Below are 18,511 nucleotides of genomic sequence, written 5' to 3' on the forward strand. Positions count from 1 at the left end.
GAATTATGCAAGCTCTGCTTGGGCCTCTAACCTCTCTAAAACACACTACAAGACCCTACAGATCATACAGAACATTCATCCATCCATCCATCCATCCATCATCCAATCCTACGCTGCCCCATGAGGAGTGTAGGAGCCCAGAGCTAGGCAAGTTGGTCCTGACATTTAAGATGAGAGTGAGCCATACAGAACAAGGCCCTAAAAATAACCATAGGCTGCACAGCTACTGTATCTATAGACCACCTACATCAAGAAACCAAAGTCCTTAAAGTCAAGGATCATCTAGACATGAGAGGCACACAAATTCTTACTGCAGCCTTTACAAACCCACACCATCCACCACACTACATGGCAGCACATCCATACATACCAAGGAACATTAAAGCAACACCTGCACACGATATATACAAATACTATCATCTCTCCCCTCTCTCCCACCTCAAACCAGCTTCCAGAAGCATGTCCATACACAAATCACTCCCTACTCCATTCAGTCACTCAAAGACAACACACAGCTGCATGCACGGCCCCCTGATATCCACCCTTCTGAATCCCACCTCCCTCATAAGGACAGGGTCCACCTGGCCAGGTTGAGATATGGGCATCATCCAACCCTCTTATCAAAAAGGCTGGATGACTCAGTCGCTGATGCTTGTCCAGGATGCAGCATAGCACCCCATACTATTAAGCACATATGGAAGAGTGCATTGCACACAATCGCCTGCACCAACAGCACAACACACACTCCTTGAGAGCTCTGTGGGAAAGCCTGGTGTCGGCCATGGCCATCCTTAGGGACTCGGGACTTCGGCCAGACTTCCTGGGGAACAACTACTACTACTACTACTAACACAGACTCTTGCAGAGAGCAACAAGAGGAGTTAAATGAACTTCATGAATGGAGCAATAAATGGGAAATGGAATTCAGTGTAGATAAGTGTCATGTAATCAAGTTTGGTAATGTGGAGAAAGACCAGATTGGGATTATAAGTTAGGAAGTTCAACCCTACACATATCAGAAAGGGAGATGGACCTAGGAGTGATTATCAGTAACAGACTCTCTCCGGTTTACCACATCAGTGAGAAGGTACAGAACATACATACAGTGCTTGCTAATATGAGAACAGCATTCACATACATAAATGAAGACATGGTGAGAAAGATAACAGCATCAGTCATTAGACCAACTCTGGAGTATACATCAGTAGTCTGGAATTGTCATCTCAAAAAACACACAGAGAAGATTGAAAAAGTACAAAGGGCCACTACATGATGGGTACCAAGTTTAAGGGATCTAAGCTGCGAAGAAAGACTAGAAAAATTGAATATACCAACATTACAGGAGAGAAGGAGAAGAGGAGACATGATTATGCTCTATAAATGCATCTCAGGGAAAGAGGAAATAAGACATAAATTAGTACAGTATGTAACCTATGGGGAAGCATCAGCAAGAGGACATTGGAAAAAACTACATATTGTAAAAATAGAGGTGTTAAAGATGTAAGGAAATTCAGTTTCCAAAATAGGGCTGTTGATCAGTGGAATACACTACCGAATGAAATAGCGTGTGACAAAACATTTAATAAATTTAAGGATATGTATGATAAAAATGGTTTAAACATTGAACAGTACGAGCTTGACTCATTCCTGTTGAGGTACAGTTAGGTAAGAACAGGTAGGTAAAAATACACACACACACACACACACACACGTAAATGATATGGTAGATGGAGTGAACAGTTATGCAAGTCTGTTTGCTGATGATGTAAAGATCTTGAGGAAGATAGAGGTTGAGGAGGATTGTAAAATACTGCAGGAGGATTTGGATAGGATACACAATTGGAGCCGGACGTGGGAAATGAAATTTAATGTAAAGAAATGTAAAATATTGGAAATGGGTAAAAGTACCAGGAGACCATCACTGAATTATTTTTTGGGTAATGAATTAATCACAAAAAGGAGAGAAGAGAAAGATTTGGGGAGTGCTGGTCCAAGATAGTTTGTCACCAGAAAAGCACATTAACAAGATAGTTGGAGAGACTTATAAACTCTTGACTAACATAAGAGTAGCATTGCATTATGTGGATGAGGAAATGATGAAAAAATTGATAGTGGCCATGATCCGCCCCAGGTTAGAATATGCAGCGGTAGTGTGGTCCCCACATAAAAAGAAAGATATAAACAAGATTGAGAGAATACAAAGAACAGCAACCAAGATGGTCCCCAGTCTGGCAGACCTGTCATACGGAGAGAGGCTGGAAAAACTGGATTTGCCTTCGTTAGAGGAAAGGAGAAAGAGGGGAGACATGATTGCGGTGTTCAGGACCATGGTGGGAGTAGATAAAATTGACAAAGAAGATCTGTTTGTATGGGATAAGAAAGCAACAAGAGGACATGGAATGAAATTGAAAAAGTCAAGCTGCTTGAAGGATATCAAGAAATATAGCTTTCCATACAGAAGTATAGACTTATGGAATAGCCTGGACAAAGAGATCGTCCAGTCTAAAAACTTAAACGAGTTTAAAGTTAAATTCTACTTATTGAGAAACAGCGACGGAAACCCACGAGCATAGTACATTCCGTGTATATCACAGTTAGGTAGATTAGGTAAATACTTAAATATTTGGAACGACTTAGACAAAGAGGTAGTGCATGAGAAAAACATTCATGTGTGTAAAGGTAGACTTGATAAATGTGGATATGGAGACAGGATAACACGAGCATTGCTCAATTCCTGTATACTACAAATAGGTAAATACACACACACACACACACACATTGATACCATTATTTTCCCCATCTCCCCTTGGAACTTTCTTTGATTTGTGATGGATTGGTATTTTATGTAAGAATTTCTATAGGTCAGCTGTTGATGTAAGAAGGAATGGAGGTGTTTTAGATTTAAAAAAAAATATATGGCGTATGAAACATATTTTTGCTCATTGTTCCTTGAGGGATGTCCATGTAACGAGTAAAATAATTGAAAATTTGCCACGCTCGTCTGGTGCTAGCCATAGCATAAACTCATACTTTAGACCATACACTATTTATAGAGGCTTATTAATCTTGGACGGCCATGGGCTTCCCTTCTTGTGACAAAATCATCTGGTGTTAGCCTTAATAAATGTCACATTTTTTATGCTGAGTGATAATTACTTCTTTATGGTTGTTGGCAGGTGCGAGCACTCACCATGCACTCACTTGATGTAGTGCTGCTCTCAGGTGTCTATTCTTTCCTCTCCTCCATCCTTCTTTCCATCCATCCTCTTTTGTCATTCTTTCCTTCATTCTTTCCTCGTCCTTCTGCCTACGTGTGACTTTACACTCCCTCTTCTGTCTTTCTTTCCTTCATTCTTTCCTCTTCCTTCTGCCTGTGAGTGACTCTACAGTACATTGAGTGACAAGCCAAATGGTTTCATGTACACCTGGAAACCATTTACTACGCTGAGTGGTAACCATATAACCAAATTATGGCGCCTGGTGGTTTAGTGGGTAATTACGGCGCTCCAATCAGATTGAGCTGGTGAAGGTTTATATCCAAGGGATGGTTGGGGTTTATTGCTCATGTATTTCCACTCAGGGATGAGTGAGGCTGGTCACTTTCATCATAAATGTCAGGACCAACTTGCCTAGCCCCGGGCTTCTACCCCCCTCATGGGGCAACGTGGGATTGGATGATAGATGGATGGATGAGTAAATTCCTCTGTCGTTAGCCAAAGTATACGGTAATTCATTTAATTGTCTGACAGAGAAATTCCTTATAACAAGTAAAATCATACGGCGAGAGCATAATTTAATTTTCTGTATAGGATGTCTGGCATAGGAGATAGCAAACTCTTAAAGTTTTCATAACTGAAAACTGCTTCACCTTCTTCACAATGATGATTCATGTATATTTCATTCTTGCACAGCTTCATAATATTAAGCTTAGAGGAAACCTTTAAGAAATATCAGAGTTACTGAATGCTGTATTTAAGTTTCGTAATTAAAAATGTATGTTCCAAGCTGCAAAATTTTGCTTAATGATTGATGGTAAGAATAGAATAGAATATTTTACCTTCCATTAGCCAGAATATAATCCACGACTAACCCTTTCTTTGGTTACTAGTTTCCTAGAAATTGTCTGGAGTAATCCAGAGTGATTTTAGTTATTAAAGCTGAACACTCATTTGATAAATGATGGAGATATTAAATGAACATAGTTTATTTAGATTTCTATCAAGCATGAAATTCCCCCCCTCCTGATGCCCTTCCTTGAATATTTGCTAAACATAACTTGTGAGAGTAACTTTGGTGCTGGAGTGGGAGCCTTCACTGACCCAGTGGCATCTATATAACCAGCCAACAGGAACTGTTATAATGGTGTTGGCCTGTAGGAGAAAGGGCAGCTTTATACTGTAGTCCATCAGGGTAAAGTGTAGTTATGCCTGGAGCCACAGCAACAACAATAATCATTAAAATTGTGCTGTAAATCCTCTAAGGGCCTGTAATTATTGTGTACCTACTGGTTAAACAGCTTTGCCAGTATTCGGGAGTCACTGTGTAGGCCTTCAGCGTTTAACCTAGAAGGATCATTTGGAAAGTGGAACACCTACCACCTAAATGATGTAAGGGTTGGATATTTGAAATTGTTTTGTGGCCAAGATATTCGACAGATTCTCTGAGAGTAGAATTACTATGACCGTCACCAACCCTTAAGTCTTCCACAATGCTTGATTCACATCTGATCAAAACTGATTACTAACCTCAGTAAATATTGCATGATATAAAGTATGAGTTTGCTCTGGCTAGCACCTGAAAAGTGGCGAACTTCTGATTATTTTACTCTTTAAATGGATATCCCTTGTGGAACAATGAGCCAAAATAAGTTTCATACGCCATATGCTTTTATTTTGTTCTAAAACACCATGTGTGTGTGTGTGTGTGAGAGAGATGTATGGTAATACCGAAGTTTCATGCCTAATTCATTCTGTGAAAAGTATCGCGAACCATGAAACTGCTTAAGTTGAGGCATTGATCCTGTGGGAAATAGGCCAATTGGTTCTGGGTCCCATGTCAACTCCCCCTAAAACCCATTTATGTTTTCGTTTTTAAAGGCTCCAACATGCTTGCATGTGTCGGCCTTGGTCACCTAATGGCGGCTCTCCATGCTGCACGATCCATTGCAGCCTCCCTGTTCAGTCCCTTAACCCTAAGGTCACACTTAATGACCTCGTCCCATGTCTTTCTCGGTCTACCCCTCATAACCCCACCCCCAATATTAACACTTCTCACCTTCCTCACCCAACTATCATCCCCCATCCTCTCCACATGTCCAAACCACCTCAATCTACCTCTCCTCATCACAACACCAATACACTCCAGTCCCATCCTACCTCTCAACTCTTCCATTGTAAACCCAGCCCCTCCAGGCCTTGGACGCAGGGACGCACTGCACATCCACCTAATCATTGTCATTTCTGTACGTCTGAGCCGGCGAATGTCTTCCTTCTTCACTGCCCAGGTCTCACTGCCATACAGCATTACACTCCTAACACACGCTGCATACAAAGACCCCTTAGCACGTAGGGAGAGCCCCCTCAATGTCAGGAGAGGCAAGAGCTCCCTGAACTTCTTCCAACCACTTCTCACCCTAGCCACAGAGCTAGCTCCAGCCCCACCTCCAGCACACAACATGTCTCCTAAATAACAAAACTCTTCCACACACTCAAGAGATTCACCAGCAAGTTCAATTCTTTCACGTCTGACGATCTCCACCTGCTCACCCCGGCACGCCGTACACATAAAATCAGCATTATCTCACACTCTACCTCTGATACCACTACATCTCTTATGCACCCATTTATCACACACACCGCACAAGATGGAATTACTTCCACGCCCTTGTGGCAAACTGCACATGGCCACTCTCCCTCGTCTTTGACAGTACCGCCACCAACCCTAGATATCATCACTTTTGTTTTATCTGCATTTACCCTTAAACCCTTTTGCCCCATACCATCTCTCCACTTCCTAAACCTTTCCTCCGCCTCCCTTTCATTCTCTGCAATCAACACCAAATCATCAGCATACAACAACTCCCACGGGAGTCCGTTTCTAAAGTCACGTGAAAGGGCTTCAAGTACCATGATAAACAACATGGGACTCAAGACTGACCCCTGATGCACACCAACATTCACGGAAAACTCATCACTCAAATCTCCATTCACTCTCACCTGGGTGTGAGCACCCACATACATGGCCATAACCACCCTAACCAGCCACTCCTCCAAGCCAAGCTTTCTCATTGCCCACTTCACCACCTCTCTAGGGACTCTGTCAAAGGCCTTTTCCAAATCAACAAAAACAAAATAAAGATCCCTTCTCCTACCAATATATTTTTCCTGAAGCTGTCGAACAATGAATATGGCATCAGTGGTCCCCCTACCTGGCATAAACCCAAACTGCATCTCATCAATATTCACTCTTTCTCTAATCATACCTTCTAAAACTCTCTCCATTACCTTCATTATCTGATCTAAAAGCTTTATACCTCTATAATTCCCTCTTTCCAGGGCATCACCCTTCCCTTTATACACATTTACAATTACACTCTTCAGCCAATCATCTGGGACAACACACTCATAAATAATCCTATTTATCAGGTCAGTGACTAAACTCACCCCTATATCGCCTGAGGCCTTCAACATTTCGGCAGTCAACCCAGACACACCTGCTGCCTTCCCCACCCTCATCCTGCCTATTGCCTCACTCACAGTAGCAGTATCAATGAAAGGCCAAGGGCCAGACACTGGATCTGCTGGCTCCAAACCTTCCCTGTCCCAGTCAAACTCCTCATTCAACAACCGGTTATAATGCTCTCTCCATGCATCTTTAATATCCTCACTGTTCACCACTACCCTTCCTTCATCATTCTTCACACACTGCTCACCTATGATATCCCGATTATCCCTCTTCACCTGACCTGCCACCCTAAATATATTTTTCCTTTCCCCATGATTTAGGTTATCAAGTAATTGTCTCTGTGACTCAGACTTTGCCCTGTATACCTCTCTCCTAGCCCTACGCTTGGCAGCCAAATATTCCTCTTTGCTACCACCCTTCTTCCATTCCCGGAAAAGCCTTCTTTTCTCCTTAATTGCAGCTTCTACACCCTCATCCCACCATGAAGTTACTTTATGCAATGTAAAATTTACTGATCACACCTGAAAAGAAACCGGTTTTAATACCAGATACATAATAAGCAAGGAAACTCACTTGGAAGGTTGGAGTGAGGTGCATAATGGAAGGGATGGGGGTGTCATTTCCGAGGCAGGCGGTGAGGCTACTGTGCCCCGCCACCTCTGGTACCTACACTCTTCTCTGCCTCTGCTGCCTCTGCCTCTCCACACAACACGTCCATCCTGTGCTGCATCTCTTTTGTGGTAATGGTGGCAAACAAGTGATGATTGCTTTTTGTGCACATGGTTTGTTTATGTTTTCTTGCCACAAACGGAGGAGGGGCTTTCATGCAAAACCAGGTGTTTGGGAATATTTACAGGCCATTGCTAACCATGAAACTGCAAATGAAGATGTCAGTAAACTCTGGGCTTTACTGTACACCTATACCCCGATTTCTGGTAGTGTTGTGTACCAATGGGAGTGTTCATTCAGTGAGTATGCCGGATACCTAAGCAATTTTCACCATCAGACGTGCATTCCAGGCTGAAACCCAAACCCCCCTATACCTTACTCAGTCAATAGAGACTGACACAGAAACACCATGGGTAATGTTATTATCCTCATAAACAATGCTGTTGCTAATGAACTAGACAGCAAACATCACATGCAGGAAGGTGAGGTAGGTGGGATGTGTGGTGTGAGATGCTTCTGGGCAACTGACAGGTAGGCAGCTGGCAGGTCGCCAAGCATGGGTGAGGGTGGGCAGGGGGATGGGGAGGGAGGCAAGCAGAGGTAGGAGAGGGTGGGGGGACTGGAGGAAGACAAGCTGGTGTGAGGGAGGGAGAAAAGTGAGGGTGGGGGAGGGTGGTGGATGGGGGGAGGGAGACAATCAGGGGTGGAGGAGGGCAGGGGGACGGTGAAGGAGACAAGCAGGGGTGGAGGAGGGCAGGGGGACGGGGAAGGAGACAAGCAGGGGTGGAGGAGGGCAGGGGGATGGTGAAGGAGACAAGCAGGGGTGGAGGAGGGCAGGGGGACGGTGAAGGAGACAAGCAGGGGTGGAGGAGGGCAGGGGGACGGTGAAGGAGACAAGCAGGGGTGGAGGAGGGCAGGGGGACGGTGAAGGAGACAAGCAGGGGTGGAGGAGGGCAGGGGGACGGTGAAGGAGACAAGCAGGGGTGGAGGAGGGCAGGGGGACGGTGAAGGAGACAAGAAAGCCAAACCACCCTACAACCCCCCCCCCCCCCCAGTCTCACCCACACTCTGACTCACTCTAACTGGCTCACTCTCTCACTCATTCTTGCTGCTTCACTCTCTCGCTCACTCTCACTGACTCACTGGCTCAGTTTCTCACTCAGTCATACACTGACTCACTTTCACACACTGACTCTCTCTCTCTCTTTCTCTTTCTTTCTCTCTCTCTCTCTTTCTCTTTCTCTCTCTCTCTCTCTCTCTCTCTCTCTCACACACACACACACTCTCTCTCTTTCTCTTTCTTTCTCTCTCTCTCTTTCTCTTTCTTTCTCTCTCTCTCTCTCTCTCTCTCTCTCTCTCTCTCTCTCTCTCTCTCTCTCTCTCTCTCTCACACACACACACACACACACACACACACACACACACACACACACACACACACACACACACACACACACACACACACACACACACACACACACACACACACACACACACACTGGAGACAAGCTGGGGTGGGGGAGGGTGGGGGTTGGGGAGTTAGAGAATCAGAGAAGGGAGATGGTGGGGGGATGGAGAGGGAGACAAGCCTGGCAGTACTGAGCATGGTAGGGGATGAAGGAGGGATGGGGGGAGAACAGGGAGAACCGTGTGCACCACCACATTCTGTTCACACCTAGGAAGGGGTGGAGTGTTCGGACTAACAAATCGATGGCTGTTTGGATCATGGGAATGTTTCCCCATTTCTTTTGTTTGATCTAGCGAATTGTAGGTTATCAATGCATCAGAAATCAGGGTATGGGTGTAAAAGATTGAGAAATAAAATGCTTTACCCCCTGCAAATGCTGCATTACCCTTACCCTCTTTATTTCTTCAGTATTCAGTAACACTTCAATATTCACTCTCCCTCCCACTAATGGTAACAAATGAACCTTCAACTCAGCCCACTCGGCATGTCTGAAAGATTCAGATCTATTGGAAACCTGGGAGGGTAGTCAAATCTACCCTTATGTCTGTTCACTGTCTGACTGTAATATAAGTGAAACAATGCATTATTTAAATTTTTTTTTATCATACAATCATGTCTAAAGTTTAATCTTCTCTGTTGATATTACTTCAGCTTTACATGTTAAAGTAAGTCTTGAGCTGAAGGGCTATAATAGAGAGAAATGTGTAGCAGGCATCTGTGGTGACGACTGTGGCATTGCCACATTCACAGGTTGGCTGGAGGAGGATGGATAACTACACCTGGCTGAACAATAGTACCCAATTTTTAAAGTAAAAAATTAAGAGAGGAAATGCAATTTTTAAAACTTTAGCATAGGCAAGTATCTTGATGCTGTTCCTCCATCATTTTCCCTCCTTTGACTTCTTCGTAGGCTGACAGTAAAGTTTCATCAATTGATGTGTTTTCTACCATCACTGGCCTCAAGATTAAGAAGGTATATGGGCCTGATGGGGTCCCTTCTGTTGTCCTTAAGCACTGTGCATCTGTGCTTACACTCTGCCAAGTTAAACTCTTCACCTTTTTCTGTCAACTTGCACATTTCCTTCTTGCTGGAAGTTTGCTCTTATTCAGTCTGTCCCAAAGAAGAATGACTATTCCCATCCCTCTATTGCCGAATTGCCCTAACATCCTGTATTTCTAAAGTTTTAAAAACTGTTCTTAACCCCCTCCTCTGCTGGCGACTTTATCACCTCTGACTCCCTCAGTGCTGACCAATTTTTGATTTTTTGTTTATAGCTTAGATAGGTTTGATGCAGAACTCATAAAAACATCCAAATTGGTACTGACAGAAGCCAGGAAGATCAATTTTGGGCCCCATCATGACTGTGCCTAACAGGTGAAATATGTGAGTAAACCCCATAAACTTCTTTCACTTCTTAGGGGACCAAGCGGTTTTATTTGGTATTTGGCCATGGTATACCTGGTGATGCTTCCAATATGGTCTAGGAGCATTTGGGCACTGTTCTCAGGCACAATGATATGCAAGGACCACAAGTGACAAGCTGACATGCGAGTGAAAGGCATTTTTCTGGCATATGGTACACATTTTTTGCATCTATTATCGTACTGAAGCACACTTATATGCCAACACTGTCATTGAATTATGACTGTGTACACACACTGACATCAATTTTCGCACTTGCCACATATGTATGACGTCTCCTTCGCACCCATGGTAATTTATGAGGTGTCAATTTCAAAGCACACTATTTGGGCATCTTTTTTTGTTACATCACTGATTTATATACTAACACTGCCTTTGAATTATAAATGCCTGGAAAATATTTCCAGTCTCTGTCGATATTTTGATTTTTGCTAATTTTTTAACTCATCGTGTCCGGGTGACATATATACGTGACGACCCGGGGATGTCTGGGTGGCACATATACATGATATAGTGTTTTGCGACATTGTTTGAATATTCTGTGGGTTATTTTCACCACGCGCAGCCACTGGCAACTCTCCTGCACGCATCCGAGTCACGCTTCAATTGTTTGCTTACCTCTGTAATGGATAGACCTACGCAAAATGTTTTCCCTGTGTCCAGATCCTTGGCTGAGTGCCTGCAGCTGCTGACTTCAACACCAACGAAGTTCAGAGGCCAGGAAAGAAAAGGCCTTAGTGATAGTGCGAAAGGAAGAGAACTCGAGATGGCGTTATTGCCAATTACAAATGGAGAAAGAGACTCTTCCTCTGAGGAAAGAGATTGCCATGTTTATGCATCACATTAGGAGGGTGGATCACGTGAGTCCTCCACTGTGCGCCCATTGTTTCCCCCTGTACGTTTTCGTTTTTAAAGGCTCCAACATGCTTGCAAGTGTCGGCCTTGGTCACCTAATGGCGGCTCTCCACGCTGCACGATCCATTGCAGCCTCCCTGTTTAGTCCCTTAACCCTAAGGTCACACTTAATGACCTCGTCCCATGTCTTTCTCGGTCTACCCCTCATAACCCCACCCCCAATATTAACATTTCTCACCTCCCTCACCCAATTATCATCCCTCATCCTCTCCACATGTCCAAACCACCTCAATCTACCTCTCCTCATCACAACACCAATACACTCCAGTCCCATCCTACCTCTCAACTCTTCCATTGTAAACCCAGCCCCTCCAGGCCTTGGACGCAGGGACGCACTGCACATCCACCTAATCATTGTCATTTCTGTACGTCTGAGCCAGCGAATATCTTCCTCCTTCACTGCCCAGGTCTCACTGCCATACAGCATTACACTCCTAACACATGCTGCATACAAAGACCCCTTAGCACGTAGGGAGAGCCCTCTCATTGTCAGAAGAGGCAAGAGCTCCCTGAACTTCTTCCAACCACTTCTCACTCTAGCCACAGAGCTAGCTCCAGCCCCACCTCCAGCACACAACATGTCTCCCAAATAACAAAACTCTTCCACACACTCAAGAGATTCACCAGCAAGTTCAATCCTTTCACGTCTGACAATCTCCACTTGCTCACCCCAGCACGCCGTACACTTAAAATCAGCATTATCTCGCAGTCTACCTCTGATACCACTACATCTCTTATGCACCCATTTATCACACACACCGCACAAGATGGAATTACTTCCCACGCCCTTGTGGCAAACTGCACATGGCCACTCTCCCTCGTCTTTGACAGTACCGCCACCAACCCTAGATATCATCACTTTTGTTTTATCTGCATTTACCCTTAAACCCTTTTGCCCCATACCATCTCTCCACTTCCTAAACCTTTCCTCCGCCTCCCTTTCATTCTCTGCAATCAACACCAAATCATCAGCATACAACAACTCTCATGGGAGTCCGTTTCTAAAGTCACGTGAAAGGGCTTCAAGTACCATGATAAACAATATGGGACTCAAGACTGACCCCTGATGCACACCAACATTCACGGAAAAACTCATCACTCAAATCTCCATTCACTCTCACCTGGGTGTGAGCACCCACATACATAGCCATAACCACCCTAACCAGCCACTCCTCCAAGCCAAGCTTTCTCATTGCCCACTTCACCACCTCTCTAGGGACTCTGTCAAAGGCCTTTTCCAAATCAACAAAAACAAAATAAAGATCCCTTCTCCTACCAATATATTTTTCCTGAAGCTGTCGAACAATGAAATATGGCATCAGTGGTCCCCCTACCTGGCATAAACCCAAACTCCATCTCATCAATATTTACTCTTTCTCTAATCATACCTTCTAAAACTCTCTCCATTACCTTCATTATCTGATCTAAAAGCTTTATACCTCTATAATTTCCTCTTTCCAGGGCATCACCCTTCCCTTTATACACATTTACAATTACACTCTTCAGCCAATCATCTGGGACAACACACTCATAAATAATCCTATTTATCAGGTCAGTGACTAAACTCACCCTTATATCGCCTGAGGCCTTCAACATTTCGGCAGTCAACCCAGACACACCTGCTGCCTTCCCCACCCTCATCCTGCCTATTGCCTCACTCACAGTAGCAGTATCAATCAAAGGCCAAGGGCCAGACACTGGATCTGCTGGCTCCAAACCTTCCCTGTCCCAGTCAGACTCCTCATTCAACAACCCATTATAATGCTCTCTCCCTGCATCTTTAATATCCTCGCTGTTCACCACTACCCTTCCTTCATCATTCTTCACACACTGCTCACCTATGATATCCCGATTATCCTTCTTCACCTGACCTGCCACCCTAAATATATTTTTCCTTTCCCCATGATTTAGGTTATCAATTAATTGTCTCTGTGACTCAGACTTTGCCCTGTATACCTCTCTTCTAGTCCTACGCTTGGCAGCCAAATATTCCTCTTTGCTACCACCCTTCTTCCATTCCCGGAAAAGCCTTCTTTTCTCCTTAATTGCAGCTTCTACACCCTCATCCCACCACCAAGTTACTTTATGTCTTGGTGGTCCTCTTGTCCAGCCGCATATTACATCAGTAACTCTCAAGAAATTGTTCTTGAGGGCTCTGTACTGTTCATTAATGCCTCTGTCTACAGCTCCCTGTTCAGCCACCACTCTCCTCAACTCACTATAGAAGACATCCCTTACTACTTGGTTTTTCAGCTTCCATATTTTCCTCCGAGGTACATAAGTCCTCTTTTTCATCACTTGTTCTTTAAGCACCATATCACAAATCAGTAGTTTGTGCTGCTGCACACACTCCTCACTTCCTATAACTTTAACATCCCTCACTAACCTCCTATCGGCCTTCTTTACCAGAAAATAATCTATCTGACTCCTATTTCCCCCAGACTCATATGTAGTTAACCTACTGTCTCTTTTCCTAAAATATGTGTTGCACACAATCATGTCCGTTGTCTCCCCAAACTCGAGTATCCTTTCCCCTTCTGCATTCCTTAGACCATACACACATCCCCCATGCACTCCTTCATAACCTTGTGCTGCTTCACCTACATGACCATTAAGTCCCCTCCCAAAATCACTATCTCATCATCCCGCATACCACCCACTACATGTATTAAATCATCCCAAAATCTATCTTTCTCTGATTCTTCCAATCCTGCCTGTGGAGCATATGCTGACATAATCGCAGCTATCTTTCTTCCCAACAGAATTTTCACTACCAATATCCTATCGCTTACTCTCAAAACATTCATAACATATTCCACCCATTTCTCCGCAACCATCACACCAACACTTCCATTTCCGTCTGTCCCTCCCTGCCAAAACAACTTATAGCAACAGTCCTTCCCAACAATCTTTCTGGCTGATCCACCCATGTACCGGACTTCCTGCAAACATCCCACATCCACCCATCTCCTACTGAATGCCTCAACGACTTCCCCTGCTCTTCCCCTCAAACTTCCCACATTCCATGAACCCACCCTCATCCCCATGGGTGATTTACTGTCCTCAGGCTTGCTTTGAAACTTATTTTGTTTTGTCATCTTCAGTATTAATAAAGGGGGACAGACAGCACAGGTCCCACTCACTGCACAGTCCCAGGTCCAGGCAATGGATCTGGGACCTCTAGCCCACCAGCTTACCAGTGGCTTTGGTAGTGGCCTTGGGGCACCCTGCCAGGACAGCTGCAGGGACACCCTCCAAGCGCGTCTTGGCACTGCAACTATCCCGCCATTATACACCCACTGATAGGGCAGCCTCCTGGGGCGCTACTCCCAGGTTCGGGCCCCTCTCTATTGGGCGGAAGCGGCAGCCTGGGAACCGCAATGCCCTGTACCCTCTAGCATTTGATATTTCCAATGATGGAAGTGGTTCACGTGGTATTGACGATCCTGGAGAGGGGGATATTGGCATGGATGAGGTGGTGGAAGAGGAGGTAGGGAGTTGAGAAAGGTAGGAGGTAGAGGGAGGGAGGGAGGAGGATGCGCAGTTCGTCGTCTCGCACCACCACTGTGTCTGTTTACGTGAATAATGGAAGCAGAAAGTTTGTTTCATGATGAAATCAGTGCCTTATTTTTTACTGAAAGTTTCCATGTATGTATGTTATTATGAAAAAGTAGATATCAGAGGGAAAAAATTGGTTATAGTAGAAAATATAGTGAAGTGGAGAAAGGGAGGAGGTGGAAGAGGGAGGGAGGAGGAAATACGGTGTGGCAAGCCTCGCATCACTGCTGTGTCCATTTATGTGAATAATGGAAACAGAAAGTTTGTTTCTATCTATTGCCAGGCGCCTTAATCTCATACGGGGTGGCCACAAACAAATCGTCTCCACGTCACCCTGTCCCCCGCAATTTCACTGTCCTGCTCCCAATCACAGGAAAAAAAATCTGTTGTAGTGGAAAATATTTTCGATTATGGACAGTATGTGAATAATTATTTTGTTCACAGTAATTTTTTTTTTTTTTTTTTTTTTTTTAATGTAGTGGTAGTAGTAGTTGTTGTAATGATGGTTGTAGTAGTAGTAATAGTAGTAGTTGTAGTTGTAGTAGTGGTAGTTGTTGTTGTGGTAGTTGTAGTAGTGGTAGTTGCAGTAGTGATAGTTGTAGTAGTAGTAGCAGTAGTAGTATTTGTAGTTGTTTTTGCAATACCCAGACTTTTAGTGGCACAGCAGTGCTTGAATCTAGCAACAATGCAAGTCAAACATTCAGTACATCTCCGTGTGTGTGTGTGTGTGTGTGTGTGCGTGTGTGTGTGTGTGTGTGTGTGTGTGTATGTGTGTAAGGCAGTGGTGTGGAGTGATGGTGAGGTGAGCAGGTACTGAGCCAGCCTTCCTCAAGGTCGTTGCTATGGTTACTGGACTCGCTGGAGCAATCACACCACACTTTTGAAAAATATACATGGAAATAGTGTTTGTGGTGGATTGCAGTCTTCTGGAAGTGTTATTATTGTGGAGGGCTAGTTTAAGCCTTAGTTGTGTCACCGCACTTCTGCCACGTATATGGACACGGGCAAAAAAACAACAAAAATTGTTCACTTTCCTCACTAAGTCTTTCTGACTACACGCACTTCATGGACCATCTGAGGCAATCAGCTTGAAGTCGAAGGATTGGTGAGTACTGTGACACTTAGTTTTTTATTTTTGGTTAAGTATTGGCTGAGATATGATGGTTTAAGTATAGATGATTTTTTCAGAAATGCCCAGCTAGGAAAAGGGTTGGCGGGAATATTTGCCAGACGCAATGGGTTAAGTACTCGGTCAAAGTTGACCTGATGCAGGGTTAGGGAGCATACGCAGGATGTGCTCTGGGTGACTCATAGCGGTCTCCCGTGACACACCACATTCAGAACTGAACACCTGGTAAATATATCCCACCTCTCAGTATTTCAATTTTTGCCAATTTTTTAAACCCTAGGCCATTTAGAGAATGGCTCTGGCACTGCCTGCGGCAAAGGGCATGGACGTTTATGAACGGCTCTGGCAGAGGGAGGTTAACAAAAATTTAAAATACTGTACTTTTCCTGTCATAACCTTTTGGATCGTCAGCACGGGTTCCACCAGGGACACTCCACTGGTAATCTTCTCATCTTCCTTTGAGACTCCTGGTCCTCTTCATTTCGGAAAGCAAAAGCAAAAGCTTTGCCATTGAACTTGACATCTGAAAGGTGTCGCAAACTACCCAATCACCAAGTGGACAGGGTGCACGGCCTGAGTAAAACCACGATAGAATGATAATTGAGTGTACGACAACACCATATTGTACTACTTAGATCTGGAGTTACTTTAGCATATGAACATTTAAGGAGAGTCAAAACACCACGCACAAAATTAACATAATCTATTAAACTACCTTAACTTACAACCAATAGTGGGAAAACAAAACACAAAACATCACCCTGCCTACTGGACAAGAGCATAAACTTGCTAAAGTCCATCCTACATCCCTAACCAAGGACATACACAAACCTTAAACCTGGACGACCCAGAGCTAGCCAGCGTCACTGAGAGGGAAACAGAGAGAGAGAGAGAGAGAGAGAGAGCTCCGAGCCTCTGCGCCTGGGCTTATATGCAGGCCTACCACAACTTCATTGGGTCGCCAGTTCGTTAATTTAGAAACACCTTAACTAGCTAGTTATACACGTGGCGCGAAGGGGAACAATTACCTACACAAAATATGTGTCCACGTGACAAAGGCTTTTGATCGAGTCAGGCATAAACCTTTAATTTCCAAACTGTCCTCTAACAATTTCTACCCTTCTAACTGTGTCTTCATCTCGAGCTTCCTTCCGGTTTTTCAGTAGCTGCTTTTGTAGATGGGCACTGTTCTTCTCTGAGGGCCATCAGTAATGGTGTTCCTCAAGGTTCTGTCCCATCACCAACCATTGTTCTTCTATTCATCAGTGACCTTCTAAGCTGTATATCCAACCCTGTCCACTGGTATGGTGATGACTCCATCCTTCACCTTTCCATCCACTTCCTGTAGCATCCATCTCAGCAGTTACTACAACAAACAAGAGATGAGACTGTGGCACACAAAATCTTATTAGGGTGAAAATGATATTGTTTTTAATGCATCATAAATTCATTTCTTACATCTTTCGACCTGTTAAAATTTACCACAGAAGTATCTTCTAATTTTTTTACAATATCCAAGTCAATTCTGCATCATCTGTGAACATACCTGTACTTGGTGTTTCATTCTGTCGGGATTTATAGTGGAAAAATCATATTACCTTTTGTAAAATCAGCCTCCAAGAGATTAAGTGTGCTAAACTGACTCTGTCATCATTACCCCTGCACGGTTGTTGACTTTTTCTATCTATCCATCTATTTTTCTGTAGCCAGGTGCCATGATCCCGTAGGGGGTGGTCGTTTGTCTTTGACTTAGTTGTTTTACGGAGAGGGGCACTGACCCTCTGCAAACCCACTTGTTGACACACAGGGAACACCTATGGGTTTGTTATTTGCCCACCCAGTGTTGTAAATGGTTTCCTTGCTTAGAGGAAACCATTAGGCTTGTCACTTAGTGTAAAGCCACCTGAAAAGGAAAGAAGAGTAATAAAAAGTGACAGGAAAGATGAAAGAAATAGGAAGAGAAGAGGGCAGACACAGAAAAAGAATGATAGAGGTGAAGCAAGAAGTAGGCAGCACTACATCAAGTGAGTGGATGGTGGTTGCCACCACTTACCACCATGTTGACTTTATACAGGGACTCTTGTATTGAGTACAACTCTCATGTATGGGGAAGGTTCTTCATATACATCTCTTCTCAACAAGGTGGAGTCAGAGGCATTTTGTCTCATTAACTCTCCTCTTATTGACCCCCTTCAACTTCTTTCTCTTCGCCTCACTGCTGCATCGTATCTCTTTTCTGTCGCTACTTCAGTGGTCACAGCTCCTTTGAACTGTCTGCTTGCATCCCACCACCACTACAGCGGATGCGTGACACCTGTGTAGCATCAAATTCTCATCCCTTTTCTGTCCAACGCTCTAATGCAAGAGTTAGCCATTACTCCCAGTCCTTCAAGTGGGCGACAGGTCAACTCTGGAACTATCTTCCTTTGTCTGCATTTCCTACTGCCTATGACCTCCAGTCTTTTAAATGCAGTGTGTCCAGGCATCTCAAAATGAATAGATCTTGGATGTCTCCGTTATCTTTTTATTTTATTTATTCAATGCCTGCAGCATTTTAACTTCGCATTTTAAGCTGACTTGTTTGATGTTGTTGTGGAAACATTCTGTATGCCAAGCAGGTTTGAATTCTGAAGTTTGTGGTAATGGTGTAGGCTTCAGATCCCTT

At 44.1% G+C, this 18,511-nt stretch overlaps 1 protein-coding gene across 1 annotated transcript in view; it reads left to right on the forward strand.

The window, feature by feature from the left end:
• The window catches only part of rb (adaptor related protein complex 3 subunit ruby), a 539,541-nt gene that overhangs the window by 225,306 nt on the left and 295,724 nt on the right, over positions 1-18,511 (forward strand). The gene's annotated exons all lie outside the window — the stretch shown is intronic.

The sequence above is a fragment of the Coenobita brevimanus genome, chromosome 63, assembly GCF_032717465.1.
Source record: "Coenobita brevimanus isolate Jiangsu-jjx chromosome 63, ASM3271746v2, whole genome shotgun sequence".
In the NCBI taxonomy this organism is placed as follows: Eukaryota; Metazoa; Arthropoda; class Malacostraca; order Decapoda; family Coenobitidae; genus Coenobita; species Coenobita brevimanus.